Source organism: Jaculus jaculus, chromosome 9, assembly GCF_020740685.1.
Source record: "Jaculus jaculus isolate mJacJac1 chromosome 9, mJacJac1.mat.Y.cur, whole genome shotgun sequence".
Lineage (NCBI taxonomy): Eukaryota > Metazoa > Chordata > Mammalia > Rodentia > Dipodidae > Jaculus > Jaculus jaculus.
In genome coordinates this window covers 98941986-98963869 of record NC_059110.1, presented here as the reverse complement: position 1 = coordinate 98963869, position 21884 = coordinate 98941986, and the positions used below count along the sequence as shown (strand labels likewise).

At 42.6% G+C, this 21884-nt stretch overlaps 1 protein-coding gene and 1 pseudogene across 1 annotated transcript in view; one reads left to right on the top strand and one right to left on the bottom strand.

Annotated features, from left to right (window-relative positions):
* The window catches only part of Hsf5 (heat shock transcription factor 5), a 60868-nt gene that overhangs the window by 1962 nt on the left and 37022 nt on the right, over positions 1–21884 (bottom strand). The window lies entirely within an intron of this gene.
* On the top strand, positions 825–21242 carry LOC105944882 (annotated as a pseudogene).

Sequence of the window (21884 nt, the reverse complement as noted above, 5' to 3'; positions counted from 1 at the left end):
CACTTGGGAGGCAGAAGTAGGAGGATTGCCATGAGTTCAAGGCCATCATGAAACTACAGAGTGAATTCCAGGTCAGCCTGAGCTAGAGTGAGACCCTACCTTGAAAAACCAGAGGGGAAAAAAAAATTCAGCTGGGCATGGTGGTGTACTCCTTTGATCCCAGTATTTGGGAGGCAGAAGGCAGGAGGATGGCTGTGAGTTCAAGGCCAGCCTGAAACTACATAGTGAATTCTAGGTCAGTCTGGGCCAAAGGAAGACCCTACCTCAAAAAAAAAACAAACAAAAAATCATTTCCTAGGCCAGAGAGATGGCTTAGCTGTTAAGGCACCTGCCTGCAAAACCAAAGGACTCTGGTTTGATTACTCAGTACCACATAAGGCCAGATGCACAAGGTGGCACATGTGTCTGGAGTTCATTTGCAGTGGCTAGAGGCCCTTGCATGTCCATACTCTATTTGTCTCTTTCTCTAGCAAATAAATAAATAAATGAAATATTTAAACACCAGCCAAACTCCAAGGAAGAAGGCATACCCTGACTGAGAATAGCAGACAAGAGGGGTTCATTAGGAATGGAAAGTAGTAAAACATGAGCTGAGGTACTAGGTTCTATAATGCAAAAGAGCTCAGATCTTCTCTACAGTTATCTTATGATAACTGTAATGTATTTATATAACATATAAACATTTTTCAAGTACCTAAATGCATTACTATAAGATATCTAATTAACCCTAATGAGTATGTAGGTAACTGGGAGGTAGAGCATCAGATAGACGTCTAACCTATTACATGGCTAATAAGAAAAGCCAGTGGTTTACACACCTTGCCATGCACTGGAACCACTTGACAGCCTTTGAAAAACGGATGCCTGGGGCTTCCTCCTCCGCACATTTTGATCTAATTGGTGTGGAGTACAACCTAGGCTTAGGATTCTTGAAAGCTGACCAAAAGATGTGGGAGTAGCACTCAATTATGATCATTTTTCAAACCCCTCAGCTCCATATTAGGACCAGGACAAGGTACATTGTAACAGACAATATTGAAATAAGATTTTGAGATATGTCTGGGCATGGTGGCACAAGCCAATAATATCAGTACTTGGAGGGCAGAGGCGAGAGGATTGCCACAAATTTGAGGCCAGCCTGGTCTATACAGTAAGTTCCAGGTCGGGTAGGATTATGTAATGAGATCCCAACTCAAACCACACATACAATTTTGAGATACAAATCAATACATTTGTAACTCTACTATATATGAGGAAGTAGACCAAACAACACTCACAAGCTTTTTTTTTTTTTTTTTAAGGTAGGGTCTTTCTCTGGACCAGGCTGACCTAGAGTGCATTATATAGTCTCAGACTGGCCTTCAACTCACAGTGATCTTCCTACCTGGGCCTCCCGAGTACTGGGATTAAAGGCATGTATCACCATGCCCAGTCATCTTGGGAACTGGACTAGAGATCATGTTACTTTCGTTGTCTACTTTTTATCCATGTCTCTAAACTTAACAGCCTGAATTTAAAAGGAATGAACTAATTCATTTGATGGAAGAAATTTCAAGATAGCATAGGAGTCAGGATATGACGCTCACATCCTGCCATCACATGTCTGAGCAAGACCATACCTCAAAAAAAGAAAAATACAAACAAACAAAAAAGATAAAAAATGCAAAAATGTTTACCCTTTTTTATCCTTTGTAAAAGCTCAAATATGAAATAAAACTCAATCAGAAAGTTAAAGAGAGAGAGAGAGAGAAAAAGGGGCTGAGAAGATGACTCAGTGGTCAAAGCCACTGGCTTGTAAAGCCAGTGGCCTGGGGTTCAATTCCCAGATACCCACATAAGCCAGATAAATAAAGTGGTACAAGTGTTTGGTGTTCATTTGCTACAGGGCCCTAGTGTGACCATATACCACATAAGTACATAAGTATTTTTTAAGAACAGAGATGTGTTTGGGTACCAAACTGACAAGAAGTGGACTTGGGCTAGTTAATCTCCATTGTCACCTTGTTGGACTGAGAACGGTTTAGATTTGAGAAGCACACTTCTGGGTGTGCCTGTGAGAGCAGTTCTAGAGATGAACAAGTCATAATAGCCTTGACCTAATGAAGAGACCAATATCTTGCTAGATTTATAATATGGCATCACTGGAGGAAGGAGCAAAATAGGAGGTAGGGATGGTGATATTATCTAGAAACATGGATCAGGCCCCAGTTCGAGCTCCAGTACAAATGAAAAAGAAAGAAGGCGGGGCCTAGTCTGTCACTGTGGTGTGCTCTTGAGGGCTATCTCACTGTTGTCCTGGCCTCTTCCTCTAGTCCCTCTCTGGCTTCCTATTTGCCATGATATGAGCTGCCCTTCTGTGCCACATGCTCCCACCCAAGGGCACGAGCCAAGTGACCACGGATTGAACCCTCAGAAAACATCAGCGAAAATAAGTTTTTTCTCCCTTTAAACATTATCTTTTCACTAAAGAAGATATACAAATGGCTATAAGCACAAGAAAAAATTAGTCATTAAGGAAATGCAAATCCAAACCATTATGAGGACTAGAGAGATGGCTTAGTAGTTAAGGTGCTTGTCTGCAAAGCCTTAGGACATAGGCTCAACTCCCCAGAATCCACTTAAGTCAGATAACATGGTAGTGCATGCATCTGTAGTTTGTTTGCAGTGGCTGGAGGCCCTAGCATGCCCATTCTCTTTCTTTGTCTCTTTCTCTCTCTCATAAATAAATAAAAATAAAATATTAAGCTGGGTATGGTAGAGCACACCCTTAATCCCAGCACTTGGATCACTGTGAGTTCAAGGCCACTCTGAGACTCCACAGTGAATTCCAGGTCAGCCTGGGCTAGAGTGCAACCCTACCTCAGAAAACCAACCAAACAGGGCAGATGGCTTAGCGGTTAAGTGCTTGCCTGTGAAGCCTAAGGACCCCGGTTCGAGGCTTGATTCCACAGGACCCACGTTAGCCAGATGCACAGGGGGGCGCACGCGTCTGGAGTTTGTTTGCAGTGGCTGGAGGCCCTGGCATGCCCATCCTCTCTCTCTCTCTCTGTCTGTTGCTCTCAAATAAATAAATAAATAAATAAATAAATAAATAAACAAATAAATAAAAGAAAACCAACCAAACAAACAAATAACAACAGAGAAAAAAAAAAAAAACAAAAAACATTGGACTGGAGAGATGGCTTAGCAGTTAAGGCACTTGCCTACAAAGCCAAAGCCAAAAGATCCAGGTTTGATTTCCCAGGACCCACGTAAGACAGATGCACAAGGTGACGCATATATCTAGAGTTCATTTGCAAAGACTGAAGGCCCTGGTGTGGCCATTCTCATTCTCTCTCTCTTTTCCCCTGCCTCTTTCTCTCAAATAAATAAATAAAACAAAAAAATTTAAAAATTTTTAAAAATTATGAACTAAGACTGCATAGTGAATTCCAGGTCAGTCTGAACTAGAGTGAGACCCTACCTTGAAAAAAAAATTATGAGGTGTCATTTTGCTCTGCTAAGATAGCTATAATAATAGTTTAAAAATATAAAACACTTGCTGGGCATGGTGGCGCACGCCTTTAATCCCAGCACTCGGAAGGCAGAGGTAGGAGGATCTCCGTGAGTTCAAGGCCAACCCTGAGACTACATAGTGAATTCCAGGTCAGCCTGAGCTAGAGTGAGACCCTACCTCGAAAAAACAAGCAAACAAACAAAAAATAGCAAAATAAATTAAAATAGGGGCTGGAGAGATGGCTGAGCAGTTAAGGCACTTGCCTGCAAAGCCTTACAACCCTGGTATGATTCTCCAGTACCCATGTAAAGTCAGATACACAAAGTGGCACATGTATCTGGAATTCATCTGTAGTGGCTAGAGGCCCTGGTACACCTCTCTGTATTTCTTCTCTCTCTCTCTCTCTGATTGCAAATAAATAAATAAAAATATCTGAAAAAAAAAATACAAAGTAACCGGTGTTAGCAAGGGCATGGAGAAATTAGAACCTTGTACATTGCTGGTAGGCATACAAAATAGTTCATCCACTACAGAAAATAAATGTGGTTAAACATGGCATTACCATATGACTCAGCAATTCCACTCCTAGGTATATTCCTAGAAGAACTGAAAATAAGCACTCAACCAAATACTCCAGTTACACAGCTCATAGCAGTACCATTCACAATAGGCAAAAAGTAAAAACAAGCTAAATGTTTACCAGCAGATAAACAAATTGCGGCATATACATGCAATGTAGTATCAGCCATAGGAAGGAATGAAGTGGCCTGGAGAGATGGCTCAGCAGTTAAGATCACCTCCTGTGCAAGCATGAGGGCATGAGTAGGCCTGAGAGACTGCTTGAGTTCAATCCCCAGAGCCCACATAAAAACAGCTGGATATAGCCACACATAACTGTAACCCCAGTCCTATAGGGGATCAGAGACCAAACAACTGCTGGGACTCATGAAAAACCAGCAAGCTCCAGGACTTGGAGGTTGTAAGAGACTCCAGAGGGTGGATGTTCCCTTTCAGCCACTGTCAGTGAGCACGCAGGACAGACACTACATGGGCACATACATGTAGATACACCAAACACACACATATACCACAACACACACACAAAAGTACTGATACATATGCTACAATATGGATGAACTTCCTAAACACTAAGTATATAACATGCTAGACACACTAGGTCTTATGTTGTATGACTTAATTTGTATGATTTTTTGGGGGGTGGGTGAGGTTGGGTCTCACTCTAGCCCAGGCTGACCTGGAATTCACTATGCAGTCTCAGGGTGGCCTCAAACTCACAGTGATCCTCCTTCGTCTGCCTCCTGAGTTCTGGGATTAAATATAAAATATTTTGATGAAATTCACAGAGACAAAAGATAGCAAGCTACCCATAGAAGCCAGATGAAAAAAGTGACACAAGAATCTGATATTTGTTTGCAGTGGGAAGAGACTTTGGTATGTCCAGACATGCAAGCATTCACTCAGACATACACATGCAATTATTTATTTATTTTTATTTATTATTTTTAAATTAAATTTTATTTTTTCTCAATTTTTAAATACATTTTCTATGATTATAAAAAATATCCCATGGAAATACTTTCCCTCCCCCCTGCAATTTTTTTTTTTTCAAGATAAGGTCTCTCTCTAGACCAGACTGATCTGGAATTCACTATGTAGTCTTAGGGTGGTCTCGAACTCATGGTAATCCTCCTACCTCTGCCTCCGGAGTGCTGGAATTAAAGGCGTGGGCCACCACACCCAGCCTTCTAAATTTTTTTTTTAAAGGCAGATTGGTAGTTGCCAAGACCAGAGGAAAGGAAGGGATATGGAAACACTTCATAAACCACCATACCCAGCCTGTCTACTTTAAAACATTTTCATCACTCACAGTGAAAACCCCATGTTTCCTCTGGTCATGGCAACTACCAATCTGCCTTTAAAAAAAAATTTAGAAGGCTGGGTGTGGTGGCCCACGCTTTTAATTCCAGCACTCCAGAGGCAGAGGTAGGATTGCTGAGAGTTTGAAGTAGAAAGAGGTAGAAGGGCTGGAGAGATGGCTTAGCAGTTAAGGCGTTTGCCTACAAAGCCAAAGGACCTGGGTTCGATTCCCCAGGACCCATGTAAACCAGATGCAGAAGATGGTACATGCATCTAGAGTTTGTTTGCAGTGGCTAGATGCCCTGGTGTGCCCATTCTCTCTCTCTCCCTCTGACTCTGTCTCTCTCAAATAAATAAATAAAAATAAAATATTAAAAAAGAAAGAGGTAGAAGTTGAACATCATTGTGAATATAGTACATGCCACTGAATTGCTTGTTTCAAATTCATTATTAATTTTACCTATAAATAGTATCCTTTTATCAAATAGAAATTATACTAGACAAGAAGAGGAAATATAAAACACAGAATTCATACCTAAACATATCTCAGTTTCTAGTATCAGGAATGAGATATGAGTATCCTTAGTAAGATATTTACAATTGTCCCTCAGGAATCCACCATCCCCACTTCTCTTTCTCTTCCTCCCTCCCTCCCTCTCTCCCTTCCTTCCTTCTGGAAGGGTATATTAAAAAGTAAGAATAGCAAAAAAAAAGAATGGGGGGGGGGCTGGAGAGATGGCTTAGCAGTTAAGGCACATGCCTGTGAAGTCTAAGGACCCAGGTTCTATTCTCCAGGTCCCACGTAAGCCAGATACACATGGTGGCACATGCGTCTGGAGTTCGTTTGCAGTGGCTAAAGGCCCTGGCACCCCCATTCTCACTCACTCTCTCTCTGTGTCTCTAATAAATAAATAAATAAATAAATACATAAGAGATAATGGTTCATCAGATCCTTGAATACACTGTTAAATTACTTAGGAAAAGTCTGAGGAATGACCTGGTCTGGGATGAGGTTCAACTCTTGGGTGTATGTTTATTAAAATGTTCCACAGGATTTAGTCATAGAGTCTCTTGTTTGTTTTGCCTTTAGTTATTGGCATCTGGACAAATGAAGGTCAGAAAAGCACTCTTTTAAAAGGTAAACAAAAAAAGGAAAACATCCTTCATAAATCTGTATTACCAGATGAAAAAAAGTTTCTCAATTCTTTCTTTTTTTGAGACAGGGTTTCATGTTGCCCCTGGATGGCCCTGCTGGATGTTCTCCAACTCCCAGTGTAGCCAAAGATGGCCTTGAACTCCTGATCCTCATGCTTCCTCCTTCCCAGTACTGGTATTACAGGTGTGCACCACCACACAGGTTTTTTTGTTTTGCTTTACTTTCCCTCTTTTTCTCTGTCCCTCCATCTCCCACTTTCCTTTTTTTTTTTTTTTGGTTTTAGGAGGTAGGGTCTCACTCTAGCTCAGGCTGACCTGGAATTTACTGTGTAGTCTCAGAGTGGCCTCAAACTCACAGCGATCCTCCTACCTCTGCCTGCCAAGTGCTGGGATTAAAGGTGTGCGCTACCACGCCCGGCTCCCCCTTTCCTATCTTCCATGGTACTGTGCTCAGACCACTGGGCTACATCCCAGCCCAAGACATGAAGACATATGCGATTCTTCTTTTCAACAGAATGGATTATCCAAGAGTAAGAGGGACAGAGTCGATGCTATTTCTGTAAGTGCACAAGCAGGGCAGGATTCTGTGCAGAAGTGCAAGGACTAGTCTTCCCTTCTCTGTGACAGGATGGTCAGCAGAGGGTAGGAGCAGAGCACAACTGAAGGGAAACTAACAGATGTGTTGGTGTTTTGGTTTTCTTTTTTGTTAGGTGTTGTGGCACATGTCTGACATCCCACTTACTCAGAAAGCTGAGGCAAGATTGCTGAAGCCTAGGAGTAAAAGGGCAGCCTAGCCAACCTAGTGAGACCTTGTCTTAAACAAATTCTCTTTTTTTAAAAAAAGATATATTTTTACTTATTTGTGAGAGAGAGAAAGAAGGAGGGAAGAGGGAAGGAGAGAGAGAGATAAAATGGGCACACCGGGCTTCTAGCCTCTGCAAACGAACTCCAGATGCTTGTGCCACCTTGTGCATCTGGCTTACATGGTCCTGGGGAATCAAGCCTGGGTCCTTTGGCTTTGCAGGAAAGTGCCCTAACCACTAAGCAATTTCTTCAGCCCCAAATTCTCTCTCTCTTTTTTTTTTTTTTTTTTTGGTTTTTCAAGGTAGGGTCTCATTTTAGTCCAGGCTGACCTGGAATTAACTCTGTAGTCTCAGGGTGGCCTTGAACTCACGGTGATCCTCCTACCTCTGCTTCCCGAGTGCTGGGATTAAAGGTGTGCATCACCACACCCGGCCTCCAAATTCTCTTCTTGATGCTGGCTGTTTTTTGTTTGTTTGTTTGTTCTGTTTTATAAGCAGGGCCTCACTTTAACCAGGCTGGTCTGGACCTCCTCCTCTGCAGCCCAGGCTGGCCTTGAACTACTTCAGCCTCCTGAATTCTGGGGTTAAAGGAATGTGCTACGATGTCCAGCCATTTTTTATCATATTAATAAAATAAGGCATAACTGTACATGAAGAATAAGGAAAGGTGTAGAAAGTTAGGGGTGAAAAGAGAAGACATGACAATAGCTTTGGAGAGTGGGGAATGTATTGACTAAGGAATATTACAGCATTCAGTATAGGACAGAGAGCTCATGGGAGTTTTTTTTTTTATTTTGTTGATATGAATTGTACCTAGAGCCTCATATGTGCTAGGCAAGTGCTCTATTACTGAGCTACACTCCCAGCCCAAACCTCTGTAAATTTAAGGCACAAATACTGATCAGCACTAGTGGCTGGGAATGGAGGTTGGTTGGTAGAGTGCTTGCCTAGCACACACGAAGCCCTGGTTTCAATCCTCAGCAGGGCATAAACTGGGCACGATGGGTACACCTGTAACTGCAGTACTTGGGAAGTGGAGGCAAGAGAATCAGAAGCTCAGGTTCATCCTTGGCTACACAGCAAGTTAGAGGCCAGCCTGGGATACATGAGTCACTGTCTCAAAAAAAGTAATTAGTGGTAATTAACATAATGATAAGCACTATGAAAATAATAGCAATTATAGCTAAAATTCTCTTCCTACCATTTACCATTACATCATACCAAGCAACCAAGCCAATAGATGGCTTATTTATTTAATTAAAAATCTTTTAAGCTGGGTGTGGTGGCGCACACCTTTAATTCCAGCACTCGGGAGGCAGGGGTAGGAGGGTTGCCGAGTTCGAGGCCTCCCTGAGACTACACAGTGAATTATTCTAGGTCGGCCTGTGCTAGAGTGAGACCATACCTTGAAAAACAAAACAAAACAAAAAAACTGAACTGGCGGGGAGGGAGGGAAATTACCACGGATTATTGTCTACAATTATGGAAGTTGTCAATAAAAAAATACATTAATAAAAACACTGAACTACAGCTGGGTGTGGTGGCACAGGCTTTAACCCCAGCACTCAGGAGGCAGACATAGGAAGATTGCTGTGAGTTCAAGACCAGCCTGAGATTACATAGTGAATTCCAGGTCAGCCTGGGCTAGAGTGAGACCCTACCTCAAATACAAACAATAAAAAATAAAAATAAAACAAAAAAATGAAACAAGAACAAAATTGAGCTACATCCTAAGCCATTTTTGGATTTTCTAACACCAAAAGTCTTCTTTCTACTCACTCTACTGCCTTGTCTCTAAGGGGTAGCATATGAACTGCATACTGGTTTTGTGTGAAGTCTCTCAATGCCATAGGCATATATCTATATTTTTTCTCAGCAATAAAGAGGGAGAGGCAGGGACTGATTTCAAGTGTCACAATTCGAGGTATATGCCATCACACCTGGCTCTATTCACATCTTCACGGTCCAATTATTAGCCTAAACTGTCAGAAGAAAAAATTATTTCAACTTCATGAATTATTTTTATGATTACACATTAATTGTAAAAACTAACTTTTTTTAAAGCAGAGAGGTCCTAGCTTAATTATAAATCCTTTGCTCCCTTTTCTTTTTTTTTAATATTTTTTTTTGTTTTATTTTTTATTTATTTGAGAGCAGCAGACAGAGAGAGAAAGAGGGGGAGAGAGAGAGAGAGGATGGGCGTGCCAGGGCTTCCAGCCTCTGCAAACAAACTCCAGACGAGTGCACCCCCTTGTGCATCGGGCTAACATGGGTCTTAGGGAACCGAGCCTCGAACCGGGGTCCTCAGGCTTCACAGGCAAGCGCTTAACCACTAAGCCATCTCTCCAGCCCAGCTCCCTTTTCTTAATAAAAATGTGACTTAAGGTCACAATGATACAATTATTTCATAGCTCTCATGTTCCACAGCAGGAGGTCAAGGCCAATTAAGACTCATCTATCACCATCATTAACTAAAGGATATGGCTTCACTTGGAGAAAGCCAACAGGAAGAGTTAATAAAGATAATGTATTAATTATGTTATCAGTTACATTTATAACCATAATATGTGCTGAAAGGAAGGAGATTGTTCTAACAGCAGGTACCAGAGTTCGTCTTAGGGAGGTGGCTGTGTTTGTGAGGATGATGGCTATTTTGGTTGGGGAAGACCAGGTCTACAAGATGTCAGAAAACAGAATCAATAGTGTCTCGAAGGAGACAAGGATTTCAGAGCCTGGGGTAAGAGCAGAAAAGAGAGTCTCAAGATACTACAAAGAAAGAATGTAACATGGCAGAAGGCTATAATGACTAATGACAAGAAAAAGTAACAAAGAGTAGAGTGATACATGGCCTTTTTATAAAAGATTTTAGCTGGGTGTGGTGGCTCATGCCTTTAATCTCAGCACTTGGCAAGCAGAGGTAGGAGGATCGCGGTGAGTTTGAGGATACCCTGAGACTACATGGAAAACTCCAGGTCAGCTAGGGACTATAGCAAGATCCTACCTTGAAAAACCAAAGTAAATAAATAAACAAATACTAATAAAAGATATCAGCTGGGCATGGTGGTGATTGCCTATAGTCCCTATGATTAGGAGGATCAAGAATTCAAGGTAGATCATAATAGGAGGACATCAAAATAAAAGAGAGAGGGCTGGAGAGATGGCTTAGCAGTTAAGTGCTTGCCTGTGAAGCATAAGGACCCTGGTTCAAGGGTGGACTCCCCAGAACCCACGTTAGCCAGATGCACAAGGGGGTGCATGCGTCTGGAGAACGTTTGGAGGCCCTGATGTGCCCATTCTCAATCTCTGTCTCTCTCCCTCTCTCTCTCTGTCTGTTGCTGTCAAATAAATAAAAATGAACAAAAAAAAATTTTAAATAAAAAAAAGAGAGACTGATTGAGATGGGGAGAGGATATGATGGAGAATGGTGTTTCAAAGGGGAAAGTGAGGGGAGGGAGGGTATTACCATGGGTTATTTTTTATAATCATGGAAGTTGTTAATAAAAAATTGAAAAGAAAAAAAAGAATTCAAGGTATGTCCTAGGGACCTCAGTGGATAACATGTTTGCTGCAAAAACATGATTACTTGAATTTGGATTCCTAGAACCCATTTAAAAGCTGAAAACTGGTGCTAGAGAGGTAGCTCAGTGGTTAAAGGTACTTGCTTGCAAAGCCTCATGGGCCAGGTTCAATTCCCCAGTACCCATGTAAAGCTAGATGCACAAAGTGATGTATGTGTCTGGAGTTCATTTGCAGTGGCAGGAGGCCCTGGCATGCCTATTCTCTTTCTCTCCCCCCTCTTTTACCTTGAATATAATTAATAAAAATACTTTTTATAAAAAGCTGAAAACTGTGGCAGGCATCTATAACCCCGTGTGACTATGGTGAGAGAAGAGGCAGAGACAGAAATAGTTTCGGGAAGCAGCTAGCCTGGCAAACATCGTGGGGAATAACAGTGAGACCCTGACAAGGTGCAAGGCAAGGATCAACACTAGAAGTTGTCTTCTGACTTCTACATGTGTCATGGTACATGTGTGTCCACACTCACACATCTGAACATGCACACACAAGTGAATATACTCCAAATTAATTAAAAGAGTTAATGGGGGCTGGAGAGATGGCTCAGTGGTTTAGGTGCTTGCCTGCAAAACCTGACAACCCAGGTTTAATTCCTTAGTACCCATGTGAAACCAGATGCACAAAGTGGCACATGCAACTACAGTTTGTTTTGTTTGCAGTGGCTAGAAGTGTACCCATTCAATCTCTCTCTCTCTCTCTCTCTCTCTCTCTCTCTCTGTGGTGGTTTGATTCAGGTGAACCCCATAAATTTAGGTATTCTGAATGCTAGTCTCCCCAGCTGATGACAATTGGAAATTAGAGCCTCCTGTATGTGGAGCATTGTTGGGGTGGCCTTATGGGTGTTATAGCCAGTTTCCCCATGCTAGTGTTTGGCACACTCTCCTGTTGCTATTGTCCACCTTATGTTGGCCAGGGGGTGATGTCCACACTCTGCTCATGCCATCATTTTCCTCTGCCATCACGGAGCTTCCCTTCAAATCTGCAAGCCAAAATAACCCCCCTTTTTTTCCTGTTCTTGGGGGTTGGGTGCTTTTTGCCAGCAATGCAAACCTGACTGACTGTCTCTCTCTCTCGTCCCTTGGTCCCTCTCTCTGCTTGCAAGTAAATAAATAAATAAGAACTCAAGACAGGGCTGGAGAGATGGTTTAGCAATTAAGGCATTTGCCTGCAAAGCCAAAGGACCCCCATTCAATTCCCCAGGACCCACGTAAGCTAGATGCTCAAGGAGGCACATGGAGTTCTTTTGCAGTGGCTGGAGGCCCTGATGCACCCACTGTCTTTCTCTCTCTCTCAAGTAATTAAATAAAATATATTTTTAAAAACTCAAGATAAATTTATTTATTTTCTTTTTTTGTTTATTTTTATTTATTTATTTGAGAGAGAAAGAGAGAGAGAGAATGGGCATGCCAGGGCTTCCAGCCACTGCAAACGAACTCCGGCTGCTTGCGCCCCCTTGTGCACCTGGCTAACATGGGTCCTGGGGAATTGAGCCTCGAACCAGGGTCCTTAGGCTTCACAGGCAGGCGCTTAACCACTAAGCCATCTCTCCAGCCCTTATTTTCTTTTTTGAGGTAGAGTCTCACTTTAGCCCAGGCTGACCTAGAATTCACTATATAGACTCAGGGTGGCCTTGAACTCATGGTGATCCTCCTTCCTCTGCCTCCCAAGTGCTGGGATTAAAGGCATGTGCCACCACACCCAGCTCAGGATAAATTTAATAAGAATGGAGTTAAAGGTAATCCTCACTAAATATACTGAGTTGGCGGTTGGTCTAGGCTACATGAAACCCTGTCTTAAAAACATACATACCTGGGCTGGGTATGGTGGCACGTGCCTTTATTATCAGCACGAGGGAGGCAGAGGTAGGAGGAATGCTGTGAGTTCAAGGCTAGCATGGGACTACAGAGTGAGATCCTGCATTGAAAAAATTTCTAAACAGCCATTAAGCCTTAAAAATTGGAAAAAGCACTGAAGTAAGGTAAGGTTAAATTGAGTCAATCTTAAAAGTAAGTTGCTAGCTGGGTGTGGTGGTGCACACCTTTAGTCCCAGCACTTGGGAGGCATAGGTAGGGGGATCACCATGAGTTCGAGGCCACCCTGAGACGACATAGTGAATTCCAGGCCAGCCTGGGCTAGAGTGAGACCCTACCCCGAAAAACCAAATAATAATAATAATAAAAAGTCAGTTGCTATCAGAGATTTAATTCTGTTGCTTCTTTGGCAGTGCACAGGATTGAACCTAAGCTTACACATGTTAGAAAAGTGCTCTGCCATAGACCTTTTAAATATGTTTTGTTTTTGTTTGACCTGGAATTTACTATGTAGTCTCAGGGTGGCCTCAAACTCAAGGTGATCCTCTTACTTTTGCCTCCCAAGTGCTGGGTGGGACTATAGAGTTTGTTCCAGGTCGTCTTGTGCTGGAGTGAGACCCTACCTCAAAAAACCAACAAGAGGGAGTGTACTGTTGGGGGAGGGCTTGTGAGTATTACAGCCAGTTTCCCCTTGCTAGTAGTGTTGGCACACTCTCCTGTTGTCCACCTTCTGTTGGCCAGGGGGTGATGTCCATTCTCGGTTCATGCCATTGCTTTCCCTGCCATCATGGAGCTTCCCCTGGAGTCTTTGAGCCACAATAAATCTTTTTTTTCCCCACAAAAAAACAAGCTCCCCCATCAATCTTTTTTTTTTTTTTTTAATTTTTTCGAGGTAGGGTCTCACTCTAGCCCAGGCTGACCTCAAACTCATACCAATCCTTCTACCTCTGTGTCCAAGTGCTGGGATTAAAGGCATGCACCACCATACCCAGCCAAAAAAATCTTTTTAAAGAAAGTACTGGTTAAAAAAAAGAGAGAGAGAGAACATAGGAGCTGGGCATGGTGGCGCACGCCTTTAATCCCAGCACAGGGAAGGCAGAAGTAGGAGGATCACTGTGAGTTAGAGGCCACCCTGAGTGAGACTACATAGTGAATTCCAGGTCAGCCTGGGCTAGAGTGAGACCCTACCTTGAAAAAACAAAACAACAAAAAAAGGGAACATATGTAGTGATTATACTCATATAAGGAAGAGGTATCTATAGCAGCCTATTGAAACCATCTTTAAAGATTTTTAAAAAATATATAATTTATTTATTTATTTGAAAGAGAAAAAGAGGCAGAGAGAGAGAGAGTGGGAGAGAATGGGCATGCCAGAGGCTCCAGCCACTGCAAATGAACTCCAGATGCATGTGCCACCTTGTACATCTGGCTTACGTGGGTCCTGGAGAATTGAACTGTCTCAAAGAAGGTGGAACACAGGTCCTTCAAAGTTGTCCACTGACCCCCACTTGCACACTGTAGCACATACACCCATACACACACAGACACACACTCACAAACAGCTTAAAAAAGAAGTGAGGGCTGAAGGCACTTGCCTGCAATGCAAGTCCTGATGGCCTGGGTTTGATTCAGTATCCAGATGCATAAAGTGGTACATATGCCTGGAGTTCATTCGCAGTGGCAAAAGGCCCTGACATGCCCATTCTCTACCTCTCAAATAAATAAATAATTTTTTTTTTTTTTTTGTGCTGGGCATCATTGTGCACACCTTTAATCCCAGCACTCGGGAGACAGAGGTAAGAGGATCACCCCCGAGTTCGAAAACAAACAAACAAACAAAAAATACCTTTCTTGTTTTGTTTTTCAAAGTAGAGACTCACTCTAGCTCAGGCTGACCTGGAATTTGCTATGTAGTTTCAGGGTGGCCTCGAACTCATGGCAATCCTCCTACCTCTGTCTCCGGAGTGCTGGGATTAAAGGTGTGCGCCACCACGCCCAGTTAAAACATTTTTTTTTTTCAAGAAGTGACACTGCCATATCCATTCTGGGCAGCTTACATTCAGCCTGCCTCATAAGAGAAAAATAAACCTGTTTAAGTCCCTGTTTTTGTCTGTTTTGCAGTACTGGAGATTAAACCCGGAGCCTCATGTATGCCAGCCAATGGCCCTAACACTATGCTGTACTACAACCTTCTGTTCTATTTTGCACATATAATTGCTGTACTAGTTTGTTATTCATATAATTATTGTAGCCTAATTTATATCCTAATCTGGAATTTGAGGTGTAGAAATGAAGTACTGTTATAATCTAAACTAAAATACATGGACTGGGTTGGGGGACGGTTCAACAGGTTAAGAGCTCTTGCCACACAAGCATGAGGGCCTGATCTGCCCTCAGTTCAATTCTCAGCCCCCATATAAACAGCTGGACGTGGCCATGTACGTATGTAACCTCAGTCCTGTGGGGAATAAAGACAGAAGAATTGCAGGGCCTCACTGGTCAGCCGGTCTGACCAAAAAATGGCAGCACCAGGTCTAGTGAGAGGCTCCATCTCAAAGAAACAAGCAGATGAATGGTAGAGGGGACACACTGGACATCCTTTTCTGTCTGAGTGTGCATAGGACATGTGCAGATGCACAATCATGTGCATACAGCACACATATCTCAACACACACATGCATGCAAAGAGTATGTGGACTGGTGGCGCAATGTGTACAGTCCTGAATTAAATGTCCTGTACCAAGAAAGACAAACAAACAAAACAAAAACAGGGGTACTGGCTGAGCAGTCAGCAACAAGTGGTTAGGATACAGTGAGCTAAATGTCAGTTTTCCTTTTGCCTTTGCCAAAACATTGGACAGTCACTGCCTGTGAAGCGCTGAGAGGCAAACCACAGAACAAATGAACATACAACCACAGAGGGAAAGGCCAACAACTTACTGCTTGCATTCAGAAAAGCCCTAAAAGAAAAGAGAAGCTTGGAACAGAGGCACCTAGCATGCAAGTGAGACTGAAGGGAATATTTCAGTTTTTCCTACTTTAAAAAATTTTTTGAGGGGGTAGTGGTTTCGAGGTAGGGTCTCACTCTAGCCCAGGTTGACCTGGAATTCACTCTGTATTCTCAGGGTGGCCTTGAACTCACAGCAATCCTCCTACCTCTGTCTCCCGAGTGCTGAGATTAAAGGTGTGTGCCACCACACCTGGCTTTTTTTTTTTTTTAAGACAGAATTTCATGTAACCTTGCAGTACTGCGATCAAACCCAAAGTCTTGTGCATACTAGGCAAGCATTTTACTAACTGAGCTACATCCCCACCCCAGAAGGGAGTATTACTTTGCCTGTGGTCAACAACCTATTGACTAGGGTTCAGTTGTTTGGGTCATATATCCAACTGCTTCAGAATCCCCCCCACTTTTTTGTTCTTTTTTCGAGGTTGGGTCTAGCCCAAGGTGACCTGGAATTCACTGTGTAGTCTCAGAGTGGCCTCAAACTCATGATGATCCTCCTACCTCAGCCTCCCCAGTGCTAGGATTAAAGGTTTGCACCACCAAACTGGCTGTTCAGAATCCCAATTTTTTTTTTCGAAGTAGGGTCTTACTTTAGCCCAGGCTAACCTGGAATTCACTATGGAGTCTCAGGGTGGCCTTGAACTCATGGCAATTCTCCTACCTCTGCCTCCTGAGTGCTAGGATTAAAGGCATGTGCCACCACACCTGGCTAGAATCCCAATTTTAAGAGGTAGTAAGAAGTGCCTTTAAAAAGAGCTTCATCCCCTTGGTTTCCCACTAGGAATCGATAGTAAGACCCTATTGCTGAAGACTCCACATACTTGGGCTGCAAGGCCACTGAAAAATCCTGCTGGAACTGAGCTGGTAACCTCCTCCATGTAGAACAGCTGACAGAAAGCTGGAAGAAGCCATTCTACATGTAGCTCAATGGGAGAAAGAGATACCACCAGTGAAGATACTCAACAGTGGACACTGCAAGCCTTATATTTGGCCAGCCAGCCCAAATGAGCTAATGGGTGCAATAGTGGCACATCTGTCATGGTGGAAACCAACTGCCCTCCAAATGAACTGGAGGCCTGCTCCATGGAGGGAAACACATCCCTGATACTGAAAACTTAAAACAGGGGTAGTCATGAGCCCTAGGGGTATAACATCTGCTGATGTCTATATATACTAATAAATCTAGACTCTGAGTGTATATACTATCCTTATCAAACTGCCCAGTAAGCACTTCTCTTAATATTTATACCCTTATATTAATGCTACTCTCACTTTGGGTAGAGAATCTTCTCTTTTCAGATGGCAGTGACTTGGGACAACTCAGAAGGTATCATAGTGCTGGAAAGAAGTGATTGGAGTACTGAGTAACATCTCAATCACACCTTCCAAGGCTCAGGGTCTAATGCTGAAGAGTGGCAGAAAGAATGTAAGAGCCAAAGGCAGGGTAGGACTCCTTACAACATGCTCCCTCCAGACATAAAATGGCCTGGATATCCATGACTTCACCATGCCTGACACTACCTACACAAGACCATCATAAAAGGAGGAAAAGATCATGACATCAAAATAAAAGAGAGACTGATTGAGATGGGGAGGGGATATGATGGAGAATGGAGTTTCAAAGGGGAAAGTAGGGGGAGGGAGGGTATTACCATGGGATATTTTTTATAATCATGGAAAATGTTAATAAAAATTGAGAAAAAAAAATACAAAATAAAATAAAAAGAGCCTTGTCAAGGTGTGATAGTTCACACCTGCAATGCCAGCAGTCAGAGGCTGAGTCAGTGATGAGCTAGAAGCCAGTCTGGGCTCCAGACTTGAGTTCTAGGTCAGCCTGGGTTAGACTTAAGACCCTTTCTCAAATAAACAAGCCTCAAGCTTTTGTCAAGCTTTTTTTCTTCTGTGTGTGTGTGCTGAGATCAAGCACCTTTAAGAATCTATGGCAGAGATCCAGCTAAGGATGTTATCTTCCTACCCTAACCCATTCTTTCAGATGACCTAATATAGGTGCCATTAGGTTGAAGGAAGAAATGGAGAAATTATAACAGCAAATCAAATACTATAATTTTCAGGATTAAAATTATCTAAATGAGATCTCTGGCTGTTTTTTTTTTTTTTTTTTTTTTTTTTTAGTTTATTTCAATTTATGTACTTGCACACACACAGGTGCCGAGATCTTTTGCCACTGCAAATGGACACCAGATGCTTGTGCCTCTTCTTGTATCTGGCTTTATATGAGTACTGGGAATTGAACCAGGGTTGTAAGGCTTTACAAGCAAGCACCTTTAACCACTGAGACATCTTTCCAGTTCAACCACATTTTCTGTTCAGTTTTTTTTTTTTTTTTAATTTTTGAGAGAGAGGGCCAGAGAGAGAGAATGGGGGCACTAGGGTCTTTCAGCGGCTGTGAATGAACTCCAGGCACATGCGCCCCCTTGTGCACATGTGTGATGTTGCATGCTTGCATCACTTTTGTGCCTGGCTATATGTGGGACCTGGAGATTTGAATAAGCATTCTTAGGCTTCACAGGTAAGTGTCTTAACCACTAAGCCATTTCTCCATCCCTCAACTACATTTTCTTTCTTTCTTTTTTTTTTTTTAGGTAGGGGCTCACTCCAGCCCAGTCTGACCTGGAATTCACTAAGTAGTCTCAGAGTGGCCTCAAACTCATGATGATCCACCTACCTCTGCCTCCCGAGTGCTGGGACTAACAGCATGCACCACCATGCCTGGCTTCGACCACATTTTCTTAATCCATTCCTTGGCCGATGGATACCCAATCCAGTTTTTGTTGCCTGCTTCCTACAAGAATAAATCTAGACTCTGAGGATGACTTTAGGGGCTGAATAATCCCACACATTAGCAGAACAGTCTTGTTAAAACGCTGGTATTTTGCCAGCAGTGGTGGCACAGGCCTTTAATCCCAGCATTTGGGAGGCAAAGTAGGAGGATCAGAGGTTGCTATGAGTTTGAGGCCAGCCTGAGACTACAGAGTAAATTCCAGGTCAGCCTGGGTTAAAGTGAAACCCTACTTCAAAAAAAACCAAAAGATAAAAATGTGGTTTATATACACAATGGAATTTTTTTTTCAGCCACAAAGAATGAAGTTATGCTGTTTGTAGGAAAATGGATACAATTGGAAATAATCAAATAAGTCAGCCTCAGGAAGACAAATTACATATTTTCTCTCATTTATGGCTCATAGACTTTATATAGACACATAAAGTCATTGTGTGCAGATAACACAAACGGAAAAGCAAAGCTGTCTAGGGAAACAATGGGGACTCATATGGTAGAGGGATGGTAGTTAGGTATGGGGGGACTATGCTTAAAATACAGTATATTAATGAACATGACCTTATATAACTCAGTATCATTAAAAAAAATAAGGGCTGGAGAGATGACTTAGCAATTAAGGCATTTGTCTGTGAAGCCTAAGGAACCACGTAAGCCAGATGCACAAGGGGGTGCATGCATCTGGAGTTTGTTTATAGTGGCTAAAGGCCCTGGTGTACCCATTCTTTCTATCTGCCTCTCTCTCTCTCTCTCTCAAATAAATATTTTAAAAACAAATAAAAGTAATCTAACAAAAATGTATTTGATATTTTGGGGAAAAAACAGATGTAGGGCAATGGACACAGCAGTCTATAAAGTGCCTGTCTTGCAAGCATGAACGAGGACCTGAGGTCGCTCACCAGAACCACTGAAAGAAGCCAGCCATGGTGGTGCATGGTTATCACCCCAGTGCTGGGGACGTGGAGGCATATACCTAGGATTCGCAAGCTAGCTAGTCTAGCCTAGTTGGTAAGTTATAGAACAGTGAGAGACCATGTTTTAAAGAAAATGGTGAATGGCACCTGAGGAATGACACAGAGGTTGTCCTCTGTCCTCTACATGTACATACATGTGCATCCACACACACGTAAACACACATAAAGCTGCTGTTTTAGATAGGATGATAAAGTAGAAAAAATGTACATATGACTCAAATCTATGATTTGACTGCTTTTTTTTCTGAGGTAAGGTCTCTCCATAGCCGAGGCTGACCTGGAATTTACTATGTAGTCTCAGGGTGGCCTCAAATTCACGACAATCCTCCTATCTCTGCCTGCTGAGTGCTGGAATTAAAGGTGTGTGCCATCACGTCCAGCCTTGATTTGACTGATTTTTTTTTTAATATTTCATGTGCTTTTTCCTATTTTAGGTTGTGTGAAGTCAGCTTGTGGGTCTCTGACGACCCAAAAGTTAACAACTTCTTTGCATCCCAGAGACAGTCCCCTGTGGCTCTGTGGCCTCACCATACCACAAAATGACTATATTGAATTACACCATAAATGTTATGGATATCATTTGGATTACCATGAGAAAAAGAAAAAGAAAGTCGTGAGGCTCATGAACGTTCAAAGAAGGCAAACACACACACAAAAGACTGGTCTGAAGGCTAAACTCTACCATAAACAGCACTATGCTGAAAAATACAAATGAAGACTATCAGAATGCATGAAAAGAAAAGCAACAAGCAAAAGAATAATGAAAGACTCCACAGGGAGCAGTATCTGCCTATTTGCTGGACCAAGAAGGACATTCTAGAGCAAAAGCACTTTCCAACATGATTAAGCAAAAGCGGAAAGAGAAAGCAGGAAAATGAGAAGTCCCTCAGCCCAAAGTTCGTGACCAGGGAGAAACAAGTATTAAAAGTTATTCAAGCAGGAAAGAGAAAAATAGGAATGGAATAGGATGGTTGCTAAAGTCTGCTTTGTTGGTGATGGTTTTACAAGAAAACCTCCTAAATACGGCATTAGGCAATGGGCTTACATTTCAAGAAGGCCCATGTAACACATCCTGAGCTGAAAGCCACCTTTTGCCTGCTAATACTTGGTATCAAAAAGAATCCCTCATAATCCAGACAGGTAGGATGAACCCCGTGAATTCAAGGCTACCCTGAGACTACATAGTGAATTCCAGATCAGCCTGGGCCAGAGTGAGACCCTACCTTGAAAAAAAAAAAAAAATTCCCTTATCAGTAGTGTTGCAGTCAGGTTTGCATTGCTGGCAGAAATTAGCCTACCAGGGCTGGAGGAATGGCTTAGCAGTTAGCTCCATGATGGCAGGGAAAATGACAGCATGAGCAGAGGGTGGTCATCAACCCCTGGCCAACATAGTTGGACAACAGCAATAGGAGAGTGTGCCAAACACTGGCATGGGGAAACTGGTTGTAACATCGATAAACCTGCCCCCAAAAATACACTGCCTCCAGGAGGCTTTAATTTCTAATTGCCATCACCTGGGGAGACTAGCATTCAGGCTACCTAAGTTTATGGGAAACACCTGACTCAAACCACCACAACTACTATATACAACTTTAGGTATAATTAACAAAGGTACAGTTCTTGAAGTGAACGTGAGTGAGTTGGGCCTGGTGATACAAGGAGGCAAGGTTATTTTGGGGAAATATGCATAGGTTACCAACAGTCCTGAAAACAATGGGTGCATAAATGCAGTCTTGCTGGTTTGACAGCATCTCATACACCTAACTCCTGACCACTATCAAAGACTACAAACAAATCAGGAAAACTACCATGACTATGATGTTTTTGAATACTACCAAGTAGCCTTGGTATCTATAGTCTTCAAGAGAAGTACTAATTGAATTGTTTAAAAAAAAAAAAAAAGCCGGGTGTGGTGGCGCACGCCTTTAATCCCAGCACTTGGGAGGCAGAGGTAGGAGGATTGCTGTGAGTTCGAGGCCACCCTGAGACTCCATAGTGAATTCCAGGTCAGCCTAGGCTAGAGTGAGACCCTATTTTGAAAAACCAAAAAAGAAAGTTAGGGCTGTAGAGATGGCTTAGTGGTCAAGACACTTGCCTGCGAAGTCTAAAGACCTAGGTTCAATTCCCCAGTACCCATGTAAGCCAGATGCATAAGGTGGTGCATGCATATGGAGTTCCTTTGCAGTGGGTAGAAGCCCTGGTGAACCCATTCTCTTTCTCTCTTAAATAAATAAATAAACTAGTGAAAATGAGCTGGGCATGGTGGCGCAGGCCTTTAATCCCAGCACTCGGGAGGCAGAGGTAGGACAATCGCCACGAGTTTAGGGCACCCTGAAACTACAGAGTGAATTCCAGGTCAGCCTGGGCTAGAGTGAGACCCTACCTCG